The 22,344-nt window shown below is 34.1% G+C and overlaps 1 protein-coding gene across 5 annotated transcripts in view; it reads left to right on the top strand.

Moving 5' to 3' along the window:
• The window catches only part of ERBB4 (erb-b2 receptor tyrosine kinase 4), a 1,197,143-nt gene that overhangs the window by 247,786 nt on the left and 927,013 nt on the right, over positions 1–22,344 (top strand). The window lies entirely within an intron of this gene.

Raw genomic sequence — 22,344 nt, 5'->3', positions numbered from 1 at the left:
GGGGTGGAGGGGCACAGAGGTGTCCGTGGTTGAATGTTCCAACAATGCAACCATCCATCATTCACAAGCTGGCTGCCATCACAGTTCTCAAAATAGGCTTATTTGTGAGTTTGTGTATCCTCAGAGTTTTACTGAGAGAGTTCTTTGCCTATTTGAAATACTGTAACACAAATGAAGGAAAATATAGTCCTGTTGGATTAGAAATGCCTAACACAGTTGAACTGCGTTTTTCTTTTTAAGAGGGACAAAAATTAGTTCTTCTTGATATGAAAAAAATGAATTTTATTTATAAGTTTAATAACAAAATATAGTATTTTACCTGCTATTGCACATAAATAAGAATTATGCTCTTTTCTATCTAAGACATTGATTTGGAATGTTTTGCTCTCTAGCTGTATATTTTTGAACTTATATTTGTAAATCACGGTCAGTCAAAATGAATGTTTTTTTGTAATTGTATATTTACTTTGTAAGATTATGTGATTCAAATACCATTTTTTGTCATATAAGAAAATACAAGGCTATTCAAAAATTTTAATATAAAATCAGTAAATATCTTTGATCATTTTTACATTCAATTAATTAAGTGTACATTTGCATTATCATTTATTTGTCCTGATGTTCAGGGATATAAATAGGAACACAGAATCCATGATTATATAAGTAGTTATGCTGCTTATATGTCTTGCTTTTATATTTTATACATATTGGAAGTTGGTAAATAGATTTTTGGGAACACTCTAATCAATAAAACTTACCAAGTAAAGTAAAGTAAAGGCCCTCCCATTGATCATCGATTTGCTCGAGCAGGCCCAGTAACGTCTCCAAATTAAGTGCTAATCTGTAATTTGAATTTCTAGTAGAGGAGTGTATTTTCACAATATTAAAGGGTCACTTTTGGGTTTTGTTTAAGTTTATCCTTTTGCCAGAAAGATTCAAGACTATCTTGTGAATCAGAATCAGAGAACTTTTCCAGTCATACAAAGGATAATAAAAATAGAATTAAAACAAAATAACTAAGGAGTACATTTTGAAATTTAATCTTATCCAAATAAATGCAATTGTTATTAGAACAATATTAGTAAATTAGAACAAGTATTAAAATATCTAATTAATTTATTTGTATAAAGTAGTGAAAAACTCTGTATCTCAAAATAAACGCTTACTAAAAACATGTTAATACTATGACTAGTTGAGACAAATAGATCTTATTTTGTGATATTTTGGTGCTGGCTCTCCATACAGTAATGCCTTAAGAAGTATGTTTTGTAGTGCTAAATATTCTAAACTGGGGCAAAGGGGGTGGTTCCTCTAGTTTCAAAAGAAAAAAGTGGCTTAACAATTATGAAATTAATCAACATGTTAATTTGACATTCATTTCACATAATTTGAAACTTTATGGTCCGAATTTTCTCTGATAATGAAATATCAGGTTTTTATTAGATTGTTCATATTCCATGGTAAGCTCTAACGATCTTAATCCATAAACTATTAAAGTGATTTGTTCTTTGAGGACATTTTTAAAGAAATTTAATATTTTTAGTTCTTGGAGGACTCATAATCTTTTATTTTCCTTTTTGGGTCACACCCGGCAATGCACAGGGGTTACTCCTGCCTCATGTACTCAGGAATTACTCCTGGTGATGCTTAGGGGACTAGGACACATAATCTTGAGTAGTGATACTGGTAGGGTACAACGGCAAAAATTGCTATGTAATTTTTATTTCAACCTTCTGCTTCCACATGTATTATTGTATCTTAGGGGAGATGTCTTGAAATCAGAGCTTTAAATCAAAGTCCAGTTTTGAAATAGATCTCACATTAAAAACACCAAACATTGGTGTTTTGTCATTTTTTTTCTGTGAAGTTTTATGAGTGTGGCATAGAATACATTTGGACACATACATTTATTGGTGTAAAAAAGTCTCCAAATATATTGGTTATATATATTTGGGTTGAGTAAGAACTCTGTATGACTAGCCCAAACATGGATGTAACCTATGCAGATAAAGATTATTTTTTCGTGCAAGAAAAAAAAATTAAAGTGATCAACACATGAAACAGATATTTTTGTTAGTCATTTAATAGAAAAACATTCCAAATTCAAGTATTGTTTGGATTGGTATGGGGATTGGAAAATAATTTTTTAAATAATTTACATAATTCACTCTAATACATTTTTTGGGGGTAGTGGGGGGTAAGATTTGGGGCATACATGGTGGTGCTCAGGGCTTACCCTGTGCTCAGTGGCTAGTCCTGGAGATGTTTGGGGGACAATATATGATGCCGAGGACTGAACCAGGATCAGCCTCATGGGAGGCTTAGTTTTATAATTGATATCTTCCACCTCTAAAACCTTACAAAATATTTTATGTTTTACCATTTTAGATTCTTCTCTTTTACATATTCATTCTTTATTTTCTTTCAGTTTCCTGCTCTGTGCAGGGTCATATTGAGTAAAATTAATATCTGCCATCAAGAAACCTAATATCCTTTGTGGAAATTAATATACTTAAGTAACTATAGTAATCATATAGAAAACATTAGTGTAACTTTTCAGGGGAAGGTGTTAACTTAGGCACCATGATAATGGTCAATATACTTGAGGAATAGGTTTTTTTTAAATACTTATAATGAATAGATAAGATGAATTTTGCAATAATCATAAATCTAATGATGGAAAACTTCTCTCTACTATAACAATGGCGTCCATTGATGCCTGGAATACTATGGGAAAACGGGAATGATATGAGTTCATTAATGCAGGACTCTGCAAGATAATGGTCTGTGGCATATTTTCTAAAGATAATTGAGTCCAGGGAAGAAATATATCAAATTACATGACTTGGGACAATATAGATGGAGATACTACTTAAGGATCTAAGAAGTATAATTGAAAGAGTGGGTCAGTTTGAAGAGAAAAATATGATGATTCAGGATGGACAACTAGTCAGTTGTTTTGGGGACGTAATGTGGGGATAGTGTAAAAATCAGGTGCGTTGAAGTTCCATACAAATATTCTATGTACATTGTCTATGGAAGAAAGATACAGAATATAAGGATGTATACTTGTATAGATGAGTTTTATGGGTTTTATTGTGGGATATAAACATTAAAAAATGTAGGAAGAATGTTGGAAGAGAAGCTATGTAAATTTTGAAGAGAAATATAAAACCGATGATGCAAACCTTTTTGATCCTGAAAGTGTTGAGAGATATTGGCTTTAGAAGTTAAAGGAGGGAAATTAACTCAAAAAATATCGCTTCCCACTGTGATTCAGCAAAGAACTCAGTGTTGATAAAGGTCTCCCATAGTGGTTTTTATTTCTTCAGTAAAGGAGGCTGCCAAAGACAGGCAGTGAAAGAAATGACAATGTTGAAGAGAGTTTGTGGAACGTGAAGGGATTTGGAAATAGCTGTGCAGAGTTTAAGAAGGATATGTTACAAGTACCACCAAACTAAGCTTGGCTCAAGAATATATCTGTGTCTGAGCTTGAAGCTTGCAATTGCAGGAGTGTATCTTCTGGAAGAATAGAGTAAGGTTTAGAGCAAGAGATTTAAATTCTCTGGGTTACCTACCAGCAACTTATATGGTTAAGACATTCCCTTCTATCCCTATTCCCAGACAATATTTTAGCATTCATTAATGTAGCAGCAAGTAATTTCCCAAGTAATTTTAAGCTTCTCTTAATAATTTTCTTTCACTCCACCCTCTACTTATATCATATTTCTCTTGGTGCCTTTCTGTAGAGCAGGGCTTTGAAACTTTTTCCACTCAGGATTTCTTACGTAAGAAAGGCAACACAGGCAAACGTTGCCAGAAACATTTCAGATTAATTACACATTTGCCTTTGAATTCATTTTTGGTCATTGTGATTTCGGAAACCTTTTCCTGTTGCCAGATGTTTCACGATTCCCAAAGTTACTTACATGACCCAATGTGAGTTTGACCTAGTTTAAGAAATAAAGCCTGAGGCTGTAGACTTAATGCCATATACAAATAGTGACTAGTGATTTAGGAACTACTATAAAAGTATGTCTTGTGTCTTGTATCTTTATAAAAGTTTCCATATATATTCTTACACTTTATGATACTTTTGTACCACAAAAATGAATCTATAAAGCACCCACGGTTATGATTTATACAAAAGTTTCATTAATTTTCTTTTATTTACTAGAAATATTTTTCTTTTTTCTCTTTTTGGTGTTTGGGCCCACTCCACAATGTTCAGGGCCTGCTCCTGGTTCTTCACTCAGAAATCACTCCTGATCATGCTTGGTGGACCATATGGGATGCCAGGGATTGAACCTGGGTTGGTTGTGGGCCTTACACACTGTTCTATCTCAATAACCTCCCAAGAAACATTTTTCTTTACATTTTCCTGTTCTGAGAAGTTGTTTTAATTCTTCCTCTCATGAACCTTACTTTTAATTATCATTAAATCTGTTCTCAATAGTTCATGTACCTAATGGCATCTTTTCTGTACTTTTAGGGAATAGAGTTCATAGAAGGTATATGCTACTTGAATTTATAAAACTCATATTTTGCTTTCTGCTGAAAGCATGTTTAGATATGGCACAGTGCCAGTTGGAATATAGATGGTTAACATCCAACTTAAAGCCCCACTAACCGATTTTGCTTATCAAGTCTTCATAAAGCTCAAAACATAACTATGGAACAAATGTAAATCTATTTTATATTATTTGTGCTGCAAAATTAGAACAAAAATGTTCTTTTAAAAACGATAGTGTGGTGTCATTGTTTCTTTTCTATCCTTCCAGGCTGTGTATTCTTTAATGTACAGCAGTCACACTTATTTTAAAGTCCTTGCCCAACTCCCATACCAATACAAGGTGCTATATTTTCTGTGCATGTGTGTTTGTGTGTGTTTGTGTTTGTGTGTAAGTTTCTCCCTAATATTATTTATCATATTTTGTCTCTTACTGTGTCGCAATAACACAGCGGGCAGGGCGTTTGCCTTGCCTGCAGCTTACCCAGGTTCGATTCCTCTGTCCCTCTCGGAGAGCCAGGCAAGCTACCAAGAGTATCCCGCCCACACACCAGAGCCTGGCAAGCTCCCAATGGTGTATTCGAAATACCAAAAATAGTAACAACAAGTCTCACAATGGAGACGTAACTGGTGCCCACTCGAGAAAATCAATTGAACAATGGGATGACAGTGTTACAGTGCTACTATGTCCAGAGTAATCTTAGCCAAGAGTCTCTGAGTAAAGGTTTATATCTCCAGACCAAAATAATAATAATAATAATAATAATAATAATGTGATGGCCAGGAAATAGTAACATACTTAGAAATCAAGACCAGACCTAGGTTTGATCCTGGTACCGCCTGGAGCCTGATCATTGCTTGTGTGGTCCTGGTGTTCTCAGTCATTACTCAACTCCGGGAGCTGTTTCAGTGGCTCCAGGCATTGACAAACCAGCCTCTTTCACTGAGTATCACTGGGGGTGACGCCTGGAACCCTTTAACACTGAGCCAGAGCTTCTCACATAAGAATGAAATAATAAAATTTTATCAACTTCCTGCTTCTCCTTTTTTTGTTTCATAGTGTAATCTTCTGCTGGTACTTCTTTTTTTTTAACACTTAATTCCTAAATTAAATATGTATAAGATCAGTTAATTTTCTCAGAGAATATATGATTTTCTGAGACAAGAACATGGCTAGTAGCAAACATTGGCTCTTATTTTCAGTATTTATCTTTATTTTAAAGCTCCCTGGTTTCATTTTCATTTACAAACCCTTAGTATTTGCTTTGATCTCATCAGAGTGCATGGCACATTTGGGATATATAGTCAGGTGTTAAAAATATAGTGGCCTAACTAAAATGTCTATTGCAAAATTTGACTAAAATTTAACTAAAATTTTGATAATATCTCTGAGTATTCAGAGACATTGTTAGCTCACTTATTTACAGCCTATCTTTGGGGTTAGACAAAACTAAACATCATGAAGTGTTTGCTCTTAGGATATATAAGAATCAAGAATCAGGATAAAATCCTTCCCACTTTGTAAGTTTGGATGACAGGAGTAAATGTCTTTATAATTGTGGATAAAGAACCATACTTACGTTTAGGTAATCAAGCAGAGTGTATAATCAGATATAAATAATTAAAGTGTTTGATCAATAAGCTGAAAGGGAAGAAGTCTCTACCATTTATCCTGTCTGTAGCTCTCTAGTTTGTGAAGCACTAGTGCTGTTAATATGGGAAGTTGCTTACTTTTGTCTGAGAAATGCAACTTGCCTTGCTCACTTTAGCAGTTCCTGTTAAGAATGATGTGATAATCCTGGATGCTTCTCTGCATTCATTTGGTTTATTTTCACAGGAGCATGCAAATGCAGTCCATTCCTTGATGACAGGGAAGTAAATAAAAATGTGTCTTCCTTTTGTTTTTGGATTTTGGGCTAGTGCTGGGAATGTTCAGGGCTTACTCCTAGTTCCAGCACTCAGGAATTACCCCTGAAGTTGCTGGGGGACCATCTGGGATGCAGTGGATTGAACCCACATTGGCTGCGTGCAAGGCAAATGCCTTTACTATACTTTATATAATTCTCTGTCCTTTTCTTTGCCTCTTCCTGAGTCTGTGTCCTTTTATTCTTTAGCTTTCTTTTCAGTCTTTTTCTCAATACCATTTGGAGAGAGTCTTTACTGCTTTACTTTGACATATGTTTGTGCAAGCAGATATTATCTTCAAAATTCAGAGAAGTCTACCCATTTAAATGGAAATTAGAGAGGATACTCATGTCTGTTTTAAGAATAACTGCCATCTTTAAAAGTCTTCACTAATTACTTGGACGAAGCTGAGGTATTTATTAATATTTTATAGAGTGTCATAATATTTTATCCTTTTGGAAATTCACATAAGCCTCCACATAGACTTTTCTTTCCCTTTCTTCACTTACATTAATTATTTGACTTTTGAGATACCACTTACCTAATAAAATGTATGGAAGTGATTGCTTAGAAAATCCTGAAACTCTTATCTTGCTAATCTTTTATCATATCATAATTATACGGCATAATAAAATGAAATCTCATTCACTCCCTATTTTGATAGCTCATAAATTCAAACACGTGGAGTTGTGTGATAAAAACAATCACAAAATTGGATTTGTTTGCTCAGTTATAAAGTGCTCTGAAATGGAAAGATTTTCTACAAAAATTTACATATCATTAACAACAATAACCTATTAAATTTTTATATTAAATATGTCACCTCTTGTCGGCACGTAACTGTTAATTTACACTATGGTGAAAAGAACTGGTGTATTGGTTTAATTTTCTGAGTGTCAGTTGATTATTATTGTACATGCCAGTGAAATACCCTTAAAGTAGGTAGTTAATGACTTCCTATTACTAACAAGAAAACTTGATCATTGTGTGATTGTACCCCAAACATGAAAGCTTGTAACTGAAAGCTTGTAACTATCTCACGGTGATTCAATAAAATTAAAAAAAAAAAACAAGAAAACTAAGATTCACAGGGTTTAAGTAAGTTGTCCAAGACCATACACCTAGTAAATGGTGAAATCTGTCTGTTCTAAATCAAATCAAATTCTTCTGTACCAGCTGTTGCACCCATTAGCTAATGAGAATACTGAAAGGACTAGGGTTGTGACATCAGCACCATCAGTCATATAAAAACTCTTTATCAGTCATGTGAGTTTGCACACTTCCAGGTGACAAAGAATAGAGAAATTACGCCCAAACCAGTAGTCTTGCATTTTCTTGAAGTCTTATAGTTTACGTTTAAAAATTCTTTAGGTCAAGTTTTTTATCCCTTTTTGGGGCTGGGGTGGGAATTGGTTGAGGACATATTTGTAGTGTTCAGGAGTAATTCCAGGCTCTGTGCTCTGAGTAACCCCTTTAGTGCTCAAGGGTCCACATGTTGCATGAAGGATTGGATCCAGGGTCCTTGCTACTGCAACCTCAGACCAGTCAAATGCCTTTACTTCCTGGACTCTTTGGCCCCGTATGTAAATTTTTAATTGTAATTTTTTATGTAAAATCATTATGATTTACAAAACCTCAAATCGTGTTATCGCTTTGATTTCAAGTGCCTCCTGGCCCAAATAAGCAAATTTGAGAAACAAATAATTAGAATAACATACAGGATCTGATTTTTGCAGTGGAGGGATACAGAAAGATATTTTGTTACGACAAAGTTCTATAACCTTTCAGCCCATCTTTATCAGTCATACTTCGCACACTCACATGACTGATAGTTATTTAAAGCAATGTTTCTGAATATTTTGTGTTTTTCTGGATCCTTTATAATCTGACCAGGTCCGTGGTCATTCTTACAAGAAAAATGTACACCTATGGATGTACTAAAAAAGTTCAGTCAATTTCATAAAGCCACTGGTTACAAAATAAAACTAAGCAGACACCATAAAACAACATACATGTTTTATCTAGCAACACTATGCATAATAGCTTGCATTGCTTTTATTTATTTATTTATTTAATGTGAAACTGAAATGTTTTAAAATGTTAAAAAATCAAGATCATGTGAATGTGGGTTGCAGACAAAAATGAAACAAAGGCTAATCTGTAAGTAGATATTCTCAGGAGGCCTGTTCAGTGGAAGGGCATAGAGTTAGATGTAATTTGTTTATTGACACTCTCCTACAATGGTGCAGTGAACCAGCAAACACTACAAAAAGTAATGCATCCCTTCCTTTTTTAAGTAATTATATTTGAGCAGTTCAAATTAACCTGTGGTTTGAGGCTACTGCTTGGGTGAACTAATTCGCTGATGTAATGACTTTTCTCATTTTTGCTTCAGTGATTTAGGTAAGAAGGGAGGAGAGATGAAAATATGAGGCCATGCTTTTATACCATAGTGGGGAAAAAAAACTGTTTTCTCTAAGTCACATTTGAAGACTGGCTTAAATTGATCTTATGTAAGATAATGTAGTTAAAACATCAACTAAAAACAAACAGTTTCTGTCCTGCTATGCAACTGGTAATGTGTATAAAACAACTGAATGAAAGAGATAGAGAGCTTGTGGAAACTGTTATAATGATTCGCCAATCTTTTCAAACAACAGATCTCTGTTCTGTTGACTAACACTGCTCATTAGTGCTTGAAATCTAAGTTTCCAGTAGCCTGCTGCTTACCCTGATGCCAAGTCTGGTGACACCATGCTGACATTATAGGGGTTGCGATTTCCATATAAATGCTATATCATTACCATTGTGTCCCTGCCATTATTAAACATGGTTATTCAATAATAAGACTCAAAGTACAGTCCCAGTGGAAGTTAGAGAAGGTTTCATAGTACCTATGACAATTCCTTATAAATAGCCGGCACTTAGTAAATATTAGTGAGGGGAATAAATGTACTCAGGAATGTGCGCTTTAGCAGTTATGTAAATCAATGGAGATTATTGACACAAAATTTTAGTTATTATATGGCTGAAAACTATTTTTCTTATACATACATGCACTTAAAATTGAGATTTTGGCAAGTTTTAATGCCAACTTCAAGATTTAATGTGCATAAAGTACATTCTTAAATTTATGACAGAAATAATTGATCTTATTACAAATTTTGAATTTCTTCCTTTGAAGTAGAGGGAAGCACTGCAACATAGTACGTTGAATTGAGATTTATATTTTTGTATTACTTACTGCACATAATCTTAGAAATGCTCCAATTATATCTCACTTTCTTGATTTATAAATTAGGATCAATACAGTATCTGCCTTACTGATATTATAAAAAAATAGATGAGATAAAAATCTATGTAAAGTCTTTAACCCATTGCCTCACACTTAGAATATTCAGCTTGTTAAAAATGTTATCTCATGTAGGGAAATAAATTTTACAATTAAAGGCACAATTGCTACACAATCCATAAAACTGTTATGTTGATTTCAGGATGAAAAGAACAGCGTGTACACCCCTTAATGCAGTCATTTAGGACCTGGCATCTTAATTTCTAGAATTTTCTAAATCTCTAGTTGATCTGATACTTACTATATCCATTCAAATATTCCTCAGTAAATTTTTAGCTAATCAAAAACTTCATCTTGCAATGAATCTGACTTTGCTATGCTTGGAAAGTTAGAACAAGTTCTTCAATTCCCTTTTCTAAGTTTTTAGTCACATTCTTGCAAATGGGAGGATATCAGTGAAGAGGACATGAAGCTTTAAGAGGTTAGTGCTTTTGGACCTAAGTGATAGTAGAGCAGGGTGTGTGCTTGACTTGCAAGCAGTCAAAACAGGTTTCATCTTTGGCATTCCATATGGTCCTACAAGCCCACCAGGAGAGATTCCTGAATGCAGAGCCAGAAGTTAGCCCTAGAAGCTCTCACTGTTGTCCTCAAACAAAACAAGCAAACAAAAGGGTATGTTAGTGTCCTAAACACAGGATAAGCTAAAGTTACAGAGAGAATATAAAGCGGAGAAGGAAAACCTTGAGGTTTTTTCCTTTGATTTTGAATTCCTCACACCTAAGGTCTGGCAGCAATCTGCATGTTAGTCTACTTTTTGGATTATAACCACAATAGACCAGTGTTTTTCATCCTTTAAGTGCCTGTGTGCCACCACTGTACCACAGAGGCCTGGATGAAAAACCACTGCATAAAGAACCCTCAAGACTAGATAGGGACTGGGAAACAAGTTATCACAGTAATAAGGAAACAAGCTATCCAGTAAGGGAAACTATGGCTTTCTTTTTTCTATTAAAAAAAAACCTAATTTATCAAAGATATATTTCTTACAATTCCTGCCCAAGAAAACCCACCAAAAAAAAAAAACCATATCTGTTTAATTTTTTTGGAGTGGAGGTTAAAGTCAGATATTCAGTTAAAGGAAAGAGAAGGAAGAAGAAACATTCCCGCTAGACTGGAGAGTAGGAATGGGGGAATCCAAGAATATCTCATTCAAGTTAATACTTACACTACAATGTAAGCAGGACTTTTAATGCATTTATGCATGAAGTGATGCTCCTGTCAAACATTTCACCTTTTGTAGAAACTCATCTCTTTTATTGAGATGGAAGAAGGCTTGTTTAACTTTCCCACTCACCATACAACCCATATGTCACTGCCTAAAACACCTCAGATTCATTAGGTGGCTTATTTAGGATTAATTTTTCATTTGCATTTTCAGAAACCCTTTGCCAATTCTTGCGACCCTGACATTCGGTAAGACAAGCCCATATGGTATCGCTATCCAGTTTATGAAACTCGGATTTAGAATATATTGATATCTTCAAGCATGCGATGATGATTAATACCATTGACACACACTACCTACAACAGTCAGAAAATTCAAAGCTTTAGCTTGACTAATGCTGCTGGGTCAAATTGTCATTAACTCAATTTCTTCTAAATATCTGTGTTCCCAAATATTCCACTTAAAATTATTTATCATAATAAAATTATATACATTCCCCAACTCTATATTTTAAATAACATATAAAGTCCCAAAATGTACCATTTATTTGAAGACAAGTAAATTTCAGCATTATTTACTTGTCTTCAAATAAATGGTACATTTTTAATTATTTCTTTATTGAATTCGTGGATAGACATAATTTAAACTACTTCATTTCATAATTCAAGTATTGTATTTTGAATTTACGTATACAAACAGTTTAGTATTTGAGGGACTAGAAATTCGGCCAGATCAGGCAATGCCTGAGGTCTCTGGGCTCAGGTTCACTTCTGGTGGGACTTAGAGGTGATGCTTGCAAAGCAGGTGACAAATCCTTGCAATATTTCTGCAGCCCCATATAATATTTTATAAAATATGATTTCACATATCTTTAAAATAAGGGTGTCTTGACAATGACATATATATATTTATATATGGAGAGAGAGAGTGAGAGCGAGAGCGAGAGAGGGGGGTGGGGCTGGAGCAATAGCACAGGGTAGGGCGTTTGCCTTGCACACGGCTGACCCGATTTCAATTCCTCCACTCTCTCAGAGAGCCTGGCAAGCTACCCTTGCCTCACTTGCATGGCAAATCCTGGCAAGCTACCCATGATGTATTCAATACACCAAACACAGAAACAAGTCTCACAATGTTACTGGGCCTGCTCGAGCAAATTGATGAACAACGGGAGGACAGTGACAATGATATACATATATAAATATATATGTATATATGTATATCGCTGATATATATATATGATGGGTTGGAGCAATAGCACAGAGGTGTTTGCCTTGCACGCAGCCAACATGGCCTACACGAGTTCGATTCCTCCACCACTCTCGGAGAGCCCAGCAAGCTACCGAGAGTATCTCACCCGCACAGCAAAGCCTGGCAAGCTCCCCGTGACATATTCAATACACCAAAAGCAGTAATAAGAAAGTCTCAGAATGGAGATGTTACTGGGCCCGCTGGAGCAAATCGATGAACAATGGGAGGACAGTGACAGTGACAGTGATAAATATATATATATATATATATATATATATATATATATTTGAACGATAGCACAGTGGTAGTAGGGTATTTGCCTTGCACACAGCTGGCCCAGTCAAGCCAGGTTCGGAGAGCCCGGCAAGCTACCGAGAGTATCTAACGTGCATGACAAAGCCTGGTAAGCTACCAATGATGTATTTAATATGATGCCAAACACAGTAACAACAAGTCTCACAATGGAGACATTACTGGGCTCACTCTAGCAAATCGATGAAAAACAGGAGGACAGTGACAGTGACAGTGATTAATATATATAGAGAGAGAGAGACGGAGAGAGAGAGAGAAAGAGGGAGAGAGGGAGAGAGATATTGATCTTTCCTTGCACATGGAAGCAGATGCCGGTTCAATGCTGAACACTGTATATTCTTCACAAAGATATCTAAGAATGTTCCCTGGGTGTAGATTTAGAATTAAGGTCTAACACCCAAATTTGTGTGACCCAAGTTTGAGTAAATAGGTGTATTTGGTTTTAAGTTGTATTTGAGTGCTCATTACTTATATCTGTGGGAATTTGTCCTTTAATTTTTAAGAAATATAGCTAACTAACTGTACTTGAGATTATTAAACACAGTTATCAAAAAGCAATAAGCTAAGGATTAGTTTTTAACAATATGGTAATATTATACATAACATTTTAATTTTTTATATTTAAAGTCCTTTTATATTTTTCTTTTTACAAAGTGAGAATATTAGCTTTGGACATATCTTTTATTTAAGTTATCTTTTGTTATTATAAGACTCATGACAAATTGAATTAGAAATTGTTAGCTTAAAAGAAACAGTCAATGGGGCTGGAGCGATAGTGCAACTGGTAGGGCATTTGCTTACACACGGCTGACCCAGGGTTCAATCCCTGGCATCTTATATGGTTCTTCAAGCACTGCCAGAAGTAACCACTGCGCATTGCTGGTGTGACCCAAAAAGCAAAAATAAATAAATAAAATCACAAACTAAAGAAACAGCCTAAAATTGATTATACCTTTATTACAGAATTGATCTAATTTGATCACAAATTTTTTTAATATTTAAAAATTTCAGTTTTGCTATAAAGACTGAAAACTAAAATCTAGCAGCAGATTGATGTTTTTCAATAAAATGTTTTATTTTGTGCACATTTGGCCAAATACACACTTTTAAGTGGAATTAAAATAGATTATTCAATAACATATTTTATGTGTGAATTTTAAGGTCACTCCTATACAACTTAAGGGTATATGTATATCATGAAGTAATAGTAATCCTGTGTTTGTACTTAGATGTGAAAAACAATTTTCTTTACTTGGAACTGTAAAGAAAATTTTTACAGGCAAATTTTTGCAGAAAAGAAAATTAAACCATAAGATACATGAAAAAAGAAAGCAGATGAGCAATAGTTCAATCCCCATTATGGTTGAATACCTCATATGTCCCCCGCTAATACTGTCAGGCGTAATCCCTGAGCACAGAGCCAGGAGTAATTCCTGCACACCATTGGTATGGCCCCCAAGCACAAAAAATGAATGTAATAGGAAATTATAAAAATTATATTTATGATTATATAAATGTTATCATTTGTGTTGCTCTTTTACATACATTAACATGAAACTGATTCTTCACTTTCTATTTCCAAAAAATCTAAAAAAATACAACTAATGTAAAATAATGAGTTAGTTACACATTTCATTTGAAATATATAGCAATCACAAGGAAGAAAAATAAGACACACTGACAGAATAAAAATTTTGCTCTGTATTCTTACCAGATCTAAAATAGATGTGGAGGATGATAGCTTTTACAGTATAAAGTGTTTTTATTCTCTATATCACTTACCTGATAGAATTCATAATCTTAATTTTTTTATTTAGACAACTGTAAAACTTTAAAATAAATATCAGTAAATGTATTCACACAGTAACAGCAGCAAATGTATTAAACATGTGAAATGCAATGTTTTTATGTTATTTTAACTACTCTACTAAAAGTAGCATGACTTTGTATTAATCAGAAGTATATCTTTCTTTCTTTACAGCTATGTACATCTACAAAATTATAGTAAGACTGTCACTGTCACTGTCATCCCATTGTTCATCAATTTGCTCAGGCGGACCCAGTAATGTCTCCATTGTGACAATTGTTACTGTGTTTGGCATATCGAATATGTCATGGGTAGCTTGCCAAGCTTTGCTGTGCGGGCCAGATACTCCTGGTAGCTTGCCGGGCTCTCCAAGAGGGGTGGAGGAATTGAACTTGGTTCGGCCACGTTGGCCGCTTGCAAGGCAAACACCCTACCCGCTGTGCTATCACTCCAGCCATACTGAGACTATTAAAAACATTTTAAATACATAATTTTCAAAATCCCAAATATTAATTGTAGTCTACAATCCTTACAGTTAGTCTTAACGTTCTGTACTTGTACTATATATATATATATATATATATCATCACTAAAACATGAAAATTCAAGATATATAATAAATTTCAAATAGTAAATATATATATATTTCTAATAGTACATGATTTTTTGTGCAGTATACATATTTCTCTCCTTAATTTCTAAGATCATGTCAGGAAAGCAAACAACTATAGGGTAGTTGAAAGTATGTAAAGATGTGGAAGCATAAATCTCATTCAGGTTCTCTTCCATATGCCTTGGGGGCAAAGTCAGGCATGAAGTCCTCCTGTGTTACCTACTGAACTGGGTCATACTTGGTGATATTTGCTGTAGAGTCCTCTGATGAGGCAGCATAGGGAGAACCAGCTGGCCAAAGCTAATGCACCATCTGGGCTGAAAAAATATTGCCAATTCCATTGGCAGAGGGGAAAGAGTAAGTTTGTGATCTAGCTATAAATCACAAGCAGCACTTGCAAGTTGTCAATTAAAAGTCTGATATATTGATGTCCTCAATGCATGGGTGACTTCTGGCTTTTTAAATGTCACTATTTATATTATAAAATCCTTTCCAATATCAATTCTTATCTAATAAAATTTTACTCAAAGTACTGATACAAATCAGCACATGATTTGTGTCATTGAAATATGACATAGAATACAACAACAAAAGAAGAAACAAGAAAGAAATATCAGATTGGCTGATCACACAGCTGTGGTGGAATTTATGGAAGTCACTGTAATAGAGTTAAACTTTATTACTAAAGACTTAAGAGATTGTTCACTTACTATATTTAATTGTCCACTTGAAAGCTTTCATGCACTTATATTTTTATACACACAATGTGTGTATACATGTGTGTGCACTTATGTGTACTGTGTATAAAAAATTTATTGTATAGGAGGCCGGAGCACTAAGAGAGTAAGGCACTTGCATTGCACATAGTCGACCTGGGTTCAATTCCTGGCACCACATATGATCCTCTAACACAACCAGAGTGTAGAGTCAGGAATAACTCTTAAGCATACTTGGTGTGGCCTCCAACAACTACAAATATTACTGTCTTCCACAACATTATAATGGATTTGAAAGTTTCTCTTGCAGTGCTCAGGAATCATGTAAACTAGAGATGGAACTTGCTCCTTGCACATTCAAAAGTCCTCACTTAGCCCATCTCTCCACCCCAGAAGTTTATCTTGTTTGCTTTTATAATAGCAGTGCTAATCTGATTTTCTAAGGGAACTGGTAGAAACTATAAAACAGCTTCCATATGCATAAGATACAGGATATTAATAAAAATATGCATGTGTGTGTCTTATTTTTGTACACATCACATATATGTTATGTGTAATGTGTATTCTATGCAAGAAAAACAGTTAATAGTCCATGTGAGAAATACCTAGACACTCCTTTCTTTTCTGTCATATTCCATCCACTAGAATTTTCTAAAGAAGACCCATGAAATACTTTGGAGGAATAGACTTGAGCTACCTACATATATTTATGGTATTTCGGAGAAAATGTGTATTAAAGATTTACTAAACATTCTGTTACAGTTGATTTGTTAGATAATCAATTCTATTTAGTATGCAGTTATGAACATTCCACATTTACTCTAGAAAACCATAAATATACTGTAATGCAATAACTTTAGGGGCACTTGCTTTGTGTCTAGCACTGTGTTCATTACATTTAATTAACTGGCCTCAGTATAAAAGAAAGAAAACAGTACGAGATTTGAGATGATACTTGAAGGAAGCACATTGAATGCACCTGTGATGCAACCACATAATTAAAGCATGTTTTATCATCCCTATACAAATGGGCCTAATTTACCATTATCCATGAAATAAACTAATTTTAATGCAAATTGTTCACTCTCCATGATAAAAAAGCTACAATATGAAATCATTTTAAAGACACGATGGAATTATGCTAAAACTGATTATAATATATGTAGGACTATCATTTATACTCATGAGTTCTTAGAATCATCTGCTCTTCTATGTCTTCCTTACTAATTAGTATGGTCTATAGGAAATGCTGTTACCATGGGCTGTAGGAAAACTATTACAGTCTTAAACATGCTTCGAAAAATAAGGCTATTATGTCTCAACTGCTCAGGAATAAATGAATGATGCACAATTCTCTTCCCACAAGTATTCTGTCTCAATAGAAAGTATGGGTTAGCAGAGGTAATATTTGAATGAAGTAGCAATAGTAAACATTCAAGTTGTAGAAATATTTGCTTTTTTCCCTGGGGTTTCTTATACTTATAAACTAGATTAAGCAGTGTTTTACTCTCAAACATATATTCAGACACAATCATCGTAGTTGTATATATTTATTCTTGTTCAATTTGACTATAAGCACCAAAATAGTTTTCTGCCCTATTATTCTTTGTGCATATTATTTTCTTCCCTATTATTATTTTTGCCTAGAAAAATGACTTCAACAAAGTATATGCTAAATATTTGTCCCACATAACAAAATGTTACAATATTTTATCTTTATTTCCTTAGTTCATTTACATGCCATCACTTTTCACACATACTTGCATACACACACAGAAAATGAGCAAGTCTAGATGTGATTTAGCAAGTTACTATGGAAAATCATATTACTGGAAAATAAGGGCGAGTCTCTTATTGAGACTCTGAATTATGTACCTCTAAGTAACCTCTCTTTCCTGAGCACAGAACCCATTAATTTAGAGGGGTATACACTAGACTGAATTCTATTAATCGAGAATGTTGAATACCCATTTTAGTATTTAAATTTCTATTTCTTTTTACTTCATCATATTCTATGATAAAGATTAATACAGGACATTCATATTATTCAATATATTTGGTATGTGAAGGAAGGATAATAATTAGACTTACAATATGGACTTGGAGGAAAGAGAAGGGGTACAAGACAGTGTGAAAATTGAAATGGACTCTGTTTTATTACTCTCTCCATGACCTTAAAATACAAAATATATATAGTCACATTTATAATTTGTGACATTAAGAATACAAATATAGGCAATTCCATCTTTTTTAAATATCAGAGAGATACCCCATTGAGGATATAGATCACAGAGTATTCAGTCATGTCAGTTGACGTTTGGTTGATTTCTGTGTTTTGACCTTTATGAATAATGCTCCTATGAACAAATATTCTTTCAAAACAGTGTTTCATATCCTTCAGATTTGTCCAAAATGATCATATGGAATTTTAATTTTTTCAAGGAATCTCCATATTATTATCCATAGACTGAATCAACTTAAATTCTACAAACGTTATACTAGAGTTCCTTTTTCTCCACATCCGCACCACCAACACTAGTTTCTGATATCTTTTAGTATATAGCATTCTTCAAGCTTTGAGGTAATAGCTCACTGTAGTTTGGGTTTACATTTCCCAAGTAGCAAGCGAAGTCGAACAATTTCTCATATGCCTGTGAACTGTATGGTTGGATCTTTTGCCCATTTTTTTATTGGGATGCTTCCTTATTTTTTGCTGTGAATTCTTCATATATCTTGGATTTAAAACAACATCTGCTGTAGGAGGTGCAAACATCAATAGCTCCCCATTGCTAGATTGTTTTTTGTTTCGTGGGAGTTTTTGTAATGTTTTTAATTTAATTGAACTCCCATTTGTTTACTATTTGTGTTTGTTTCTCTTGCCATTGGAGTTGAGTCTCCAAATCTATTCCGATGATGTTGAGTCTCTCATCTTTGTTTTCTTCTATGTGTTTTATGGTTTTAAGTCTAATAGTTAAGTTTTATCTATTTGGAGTTTGTTTTCATGTGTGAAGTTGAATAGTCAACAGGTTTCACTTTTTTTTGTGGCTTGTGACTGTTGAATTTTCCCATCACTATTTGTTAAAAGAACATTTCATTTCTTTAGTGTATTGTTTTTGCTCTAAAAAATAAATAAAAATCCAAATATAAGAATAAAAAGGTCAAACAAATGCTAGTATGACATTTGGAAAAATAGATGATTTTTATAGTTTTAAGAGGAAGACTACTAATTTGATTAAATGAATTATTGGCCTTTTAATTTATATATGGCATTTTATAATTAAGATAGCCATAGAAGAGATATTTATTTTTTGCAAGGCTGTGAGGTTTGGTCTCAATTAGTTTTTGTGCAGAATTTGTATAATAATTAATCTAAATGATGTTCGAGACTCATTGATTAAAACAAAATTCAGGATACTATAATACCTAGCTAATCTCCAATTATGTGTTTTTTTAAAAAATGTGTTTGATTAAGATAATTCTACTTGGGAAAAGTGAAGGAACAGAAAAGTTGCTATAATATTGTCATTTTCTTTCATTTTTAAAACTTTGTTGTCGCAGTTAAATCCCTAGCTACTCACTGCCCTTCCAGTAGACTCAATTCTGCCCTCAGATACTCAGACAGAACTCCCATTGGGCCCAATTCTGCTGTCCTCCTTCAGGCAAAACTCCCTTTGAATTTAAACAGTCTCACTTGGTAGCTGTATTAATAGGCACCATAGATACACAAAGAGAGACAGTAAAAAATGAGGGTTGTTTTTTGCGTGTGTGTGTGAGTGTGTAATAATGGCTGACTAAGGATCTTCAGGTATTACAACAAATAATCTTTGAAGAATTCTGGCAATTATAAGTTCTGCCATTTGATCTTTAACTTAGAGAAATTCCCAGGAATCCTTCCTCCCAGCACTCTGCTGAATATATTTTCTATCAGTCAAAGTAACTATAAAATGTATTATCCAATAAAATTTGCTTCTCTAGTATTAAAACATACAGATCTCTATTTAGAATTCAATCATTCAGATTTCTTATTGGACTCTTTATTGAAAAGCAGTCAAAATAAACAAAGACCCATATCACTGAATTATTTTTATAAAAGCAAGTTCTGCAAAATAATGCAAGTGCAATTTTTCATCCCTTCATTTCAATGTCTGGTATGTTTTGTGTAGCTTAAGGTGGCCTTTGTCAAATTTGGAAATTTCTGGATCTTGTCTTCCGTTTCTTGACTTGCCAACAATCCAATCAGCTGTGTTTAAAATCACTGTTTCCTTACATGGTCATTGACTTTCCCAATCCTTCAGTCTAGTAACTTACCAAGACCTTCTACTTGTTAACCTGGTCCATATCTAAGCCATTCTCTCTCACCACCTCTAAATTATAAAAATGCTGTGAGAATAAACAGCATTTCTTTTGATAACTCAGAACATGAAGTAAGTTAAAAATTACATATGAAAAGGTGTTTTGATGAGAGCTTTTTTAAACTTAAGAGTATAACACAATGACCTCAAATCAAGACCTTAGAAGAAGCTATAAAGAAATATGGTTATTTTGCCCTTCGTGATGCTATCATACTTGCAATTCCTTAAACTCTAACATCCCTTTTCTCTCATGTAGAGTTCATGGTATTTTCTCTGCTTATGTGCTACAGAGAAACCAGCCCCAATTTATTTTGATATTGTATTTTCTACCTTAAATATAGCCCATTTGGTTTCACATATTGAATATCTAATCTAAAGTAGCATATGTGTCATTAGTAGCATAAAGTCTTTGCAAAAAGACTTTGTTGGCTGGAAATTATGGAAAGTTCAGGAAATTTTCTCTTTAAGGTCTTGAGTGATAGCATAGTAGATAGCCTTGCATACAGCTGAACCAGATTTGGTCCTAGGTACCCCATATGGCCCCCTGAATCTAACCAGGACTGGCACCTGAGTACAGAGACAGGATTAGCTCAGAGCAATAAAGGGGGTGGCCTCAGAAGCGCCCACCCCCACCAAAAGAAAACTTAATGTTTCGGCCTTTAAGTCCGTATAGGTCCAGGGATGAAGACTTGTAACCATGTTTCTTGGGCAGAGTTCCACTGTCTTACTAACTCAGCTATATATTTTTTGGCTTTATTCTTAGAAATCTCATAAATTGTGACACACAGGGCAGAGTACTTTCTTCCTCATATATCTGCCCTATTTTTTTTTTCTTACTGCAAAGAATACATTTTCCCAAATATCCTCCACTCCACCCTTAGTCTGAGTTTGGAAATATAGACATTTAATTTACTAGGAATGAATCATGTGTTTATACTTGTATGCAGGGGTAATTTACAAGAATTCTTATGTTAATAGGTAAAGCGCAAAAAGGAAAATGCATTTATGTGGAAATACTATACTCAACCTGTTCATAAGAACTTGGCTGATAATGTGACTCAACGGTAGAACACTTCATTGCCCATTCCTGCCACAAACCAAAACACACACACACGCACACACACACAAACACACACACACACACACAATAATTAGGCTATCTTATTAGCACTCTATCCCAAAGTTGCCTCTATCCCATCTAGAAGTTCATGATTTTTCTTTCTTTATAGAACATCTCTCTTTCTCTTGTAGCCATCATATTTCCTTATTCACAAATAGAAGGACCAATAATTATTGTTTGTCAGTATTCCTTATGATGCCTTTATGATAAAAAGGATTTGGTTCTCTGTTGTATACCAAGTATCCTTTTTTGCTTATGATTTTTATTTAAAAAGTCAAAAACAAATATTTTGTTTTGGTTTTTTCCATATAACAATGCTCAGATGCATATTTTATTCATTTTTAAAGAGAAAATTGTGGTTCAAAAAGTTTCCTATGTCACCCATCTGCAAATACAGAGATTATATGTTGTATTCTGACATGTATATATATATATATATGTTATATGTATAGTTTTTACATTTACTATTGTAAATCTTCGGCTGGAGTGATAGCACAGCGGGTAGGGCGTTTGCCTTGCATGCAGCCACCATGGCTGACCCGAGTTTGATTCCTCGGCCCCTCTCGGAGAGCCCAGCAAGCTACCAAGAGTATCTCTCCTTCACGGCAAAGCCTGGCAAGGTACGCCTGACTTATTCTATATGTCAAATACAGTAACAAGTCTCACAATGTTACTGGGCCCGCTTGAGAAAATCGATGAACAACAAGGTGACAGTGACAGTGATTGTATATCTTATAGGTAAGCCAGAAACCTATATGGATCTGGAAACTTTCATGTGTTTGGTGACATTCAAATTACTTCAATGTACTTATAAAAATACTTATTCATGATAATTATAAGAATTACATGTAGATTTTAGGCCCACTTGAAATATTTGTATAGCTTTAAAATATATTCATCTGACGTTGGTCTACTCCTAGAAAGTTTTTCACAAAAGTTTTAGTAAACAGTAAAATCTAAGGTGATATTAGTCATTTGCCTTGAACAAGAGTACTAAACTGAGATCTGCTTTTACTTTTTGAAATCTGGTCCAAAAAAGCTACATGGGAATATGTAGGAGAAGGGACAGAATTCCTACCATCTGAGAAAATAGATTTTACATATATCTCTAGGTAGTTTTGAACCTGAATATTTAATGTTAGATTTTTTATATGTAGTTCAAAATTGTATAATTAAGTACGGGTGGGTACAAAAATAAACTTTTACTGTACAATCCCATTTATGAAACCTAAATAATGTATCAT

This window comes from Sorex fumeus, unplaced genomic scaffold (genome assembly GCF_029834395.1).
Source record: "Sorex fumeus unplaced genomic scaffold, SorFum_2.1 ptg000014l, whole genome shotgun sequence".
NCBI classification, from domain to species: Eukaryota; Metazoa; Chordata; class Mammalia; order Eulipotyphla; family Soricidae; genus Sorex; species Sorex fumeus.
The sequence above is the reverse complement of the archived record's forward strand: the minus strand, read 5'-3'. Positions and strand labels throughout refer to the sequence as shown.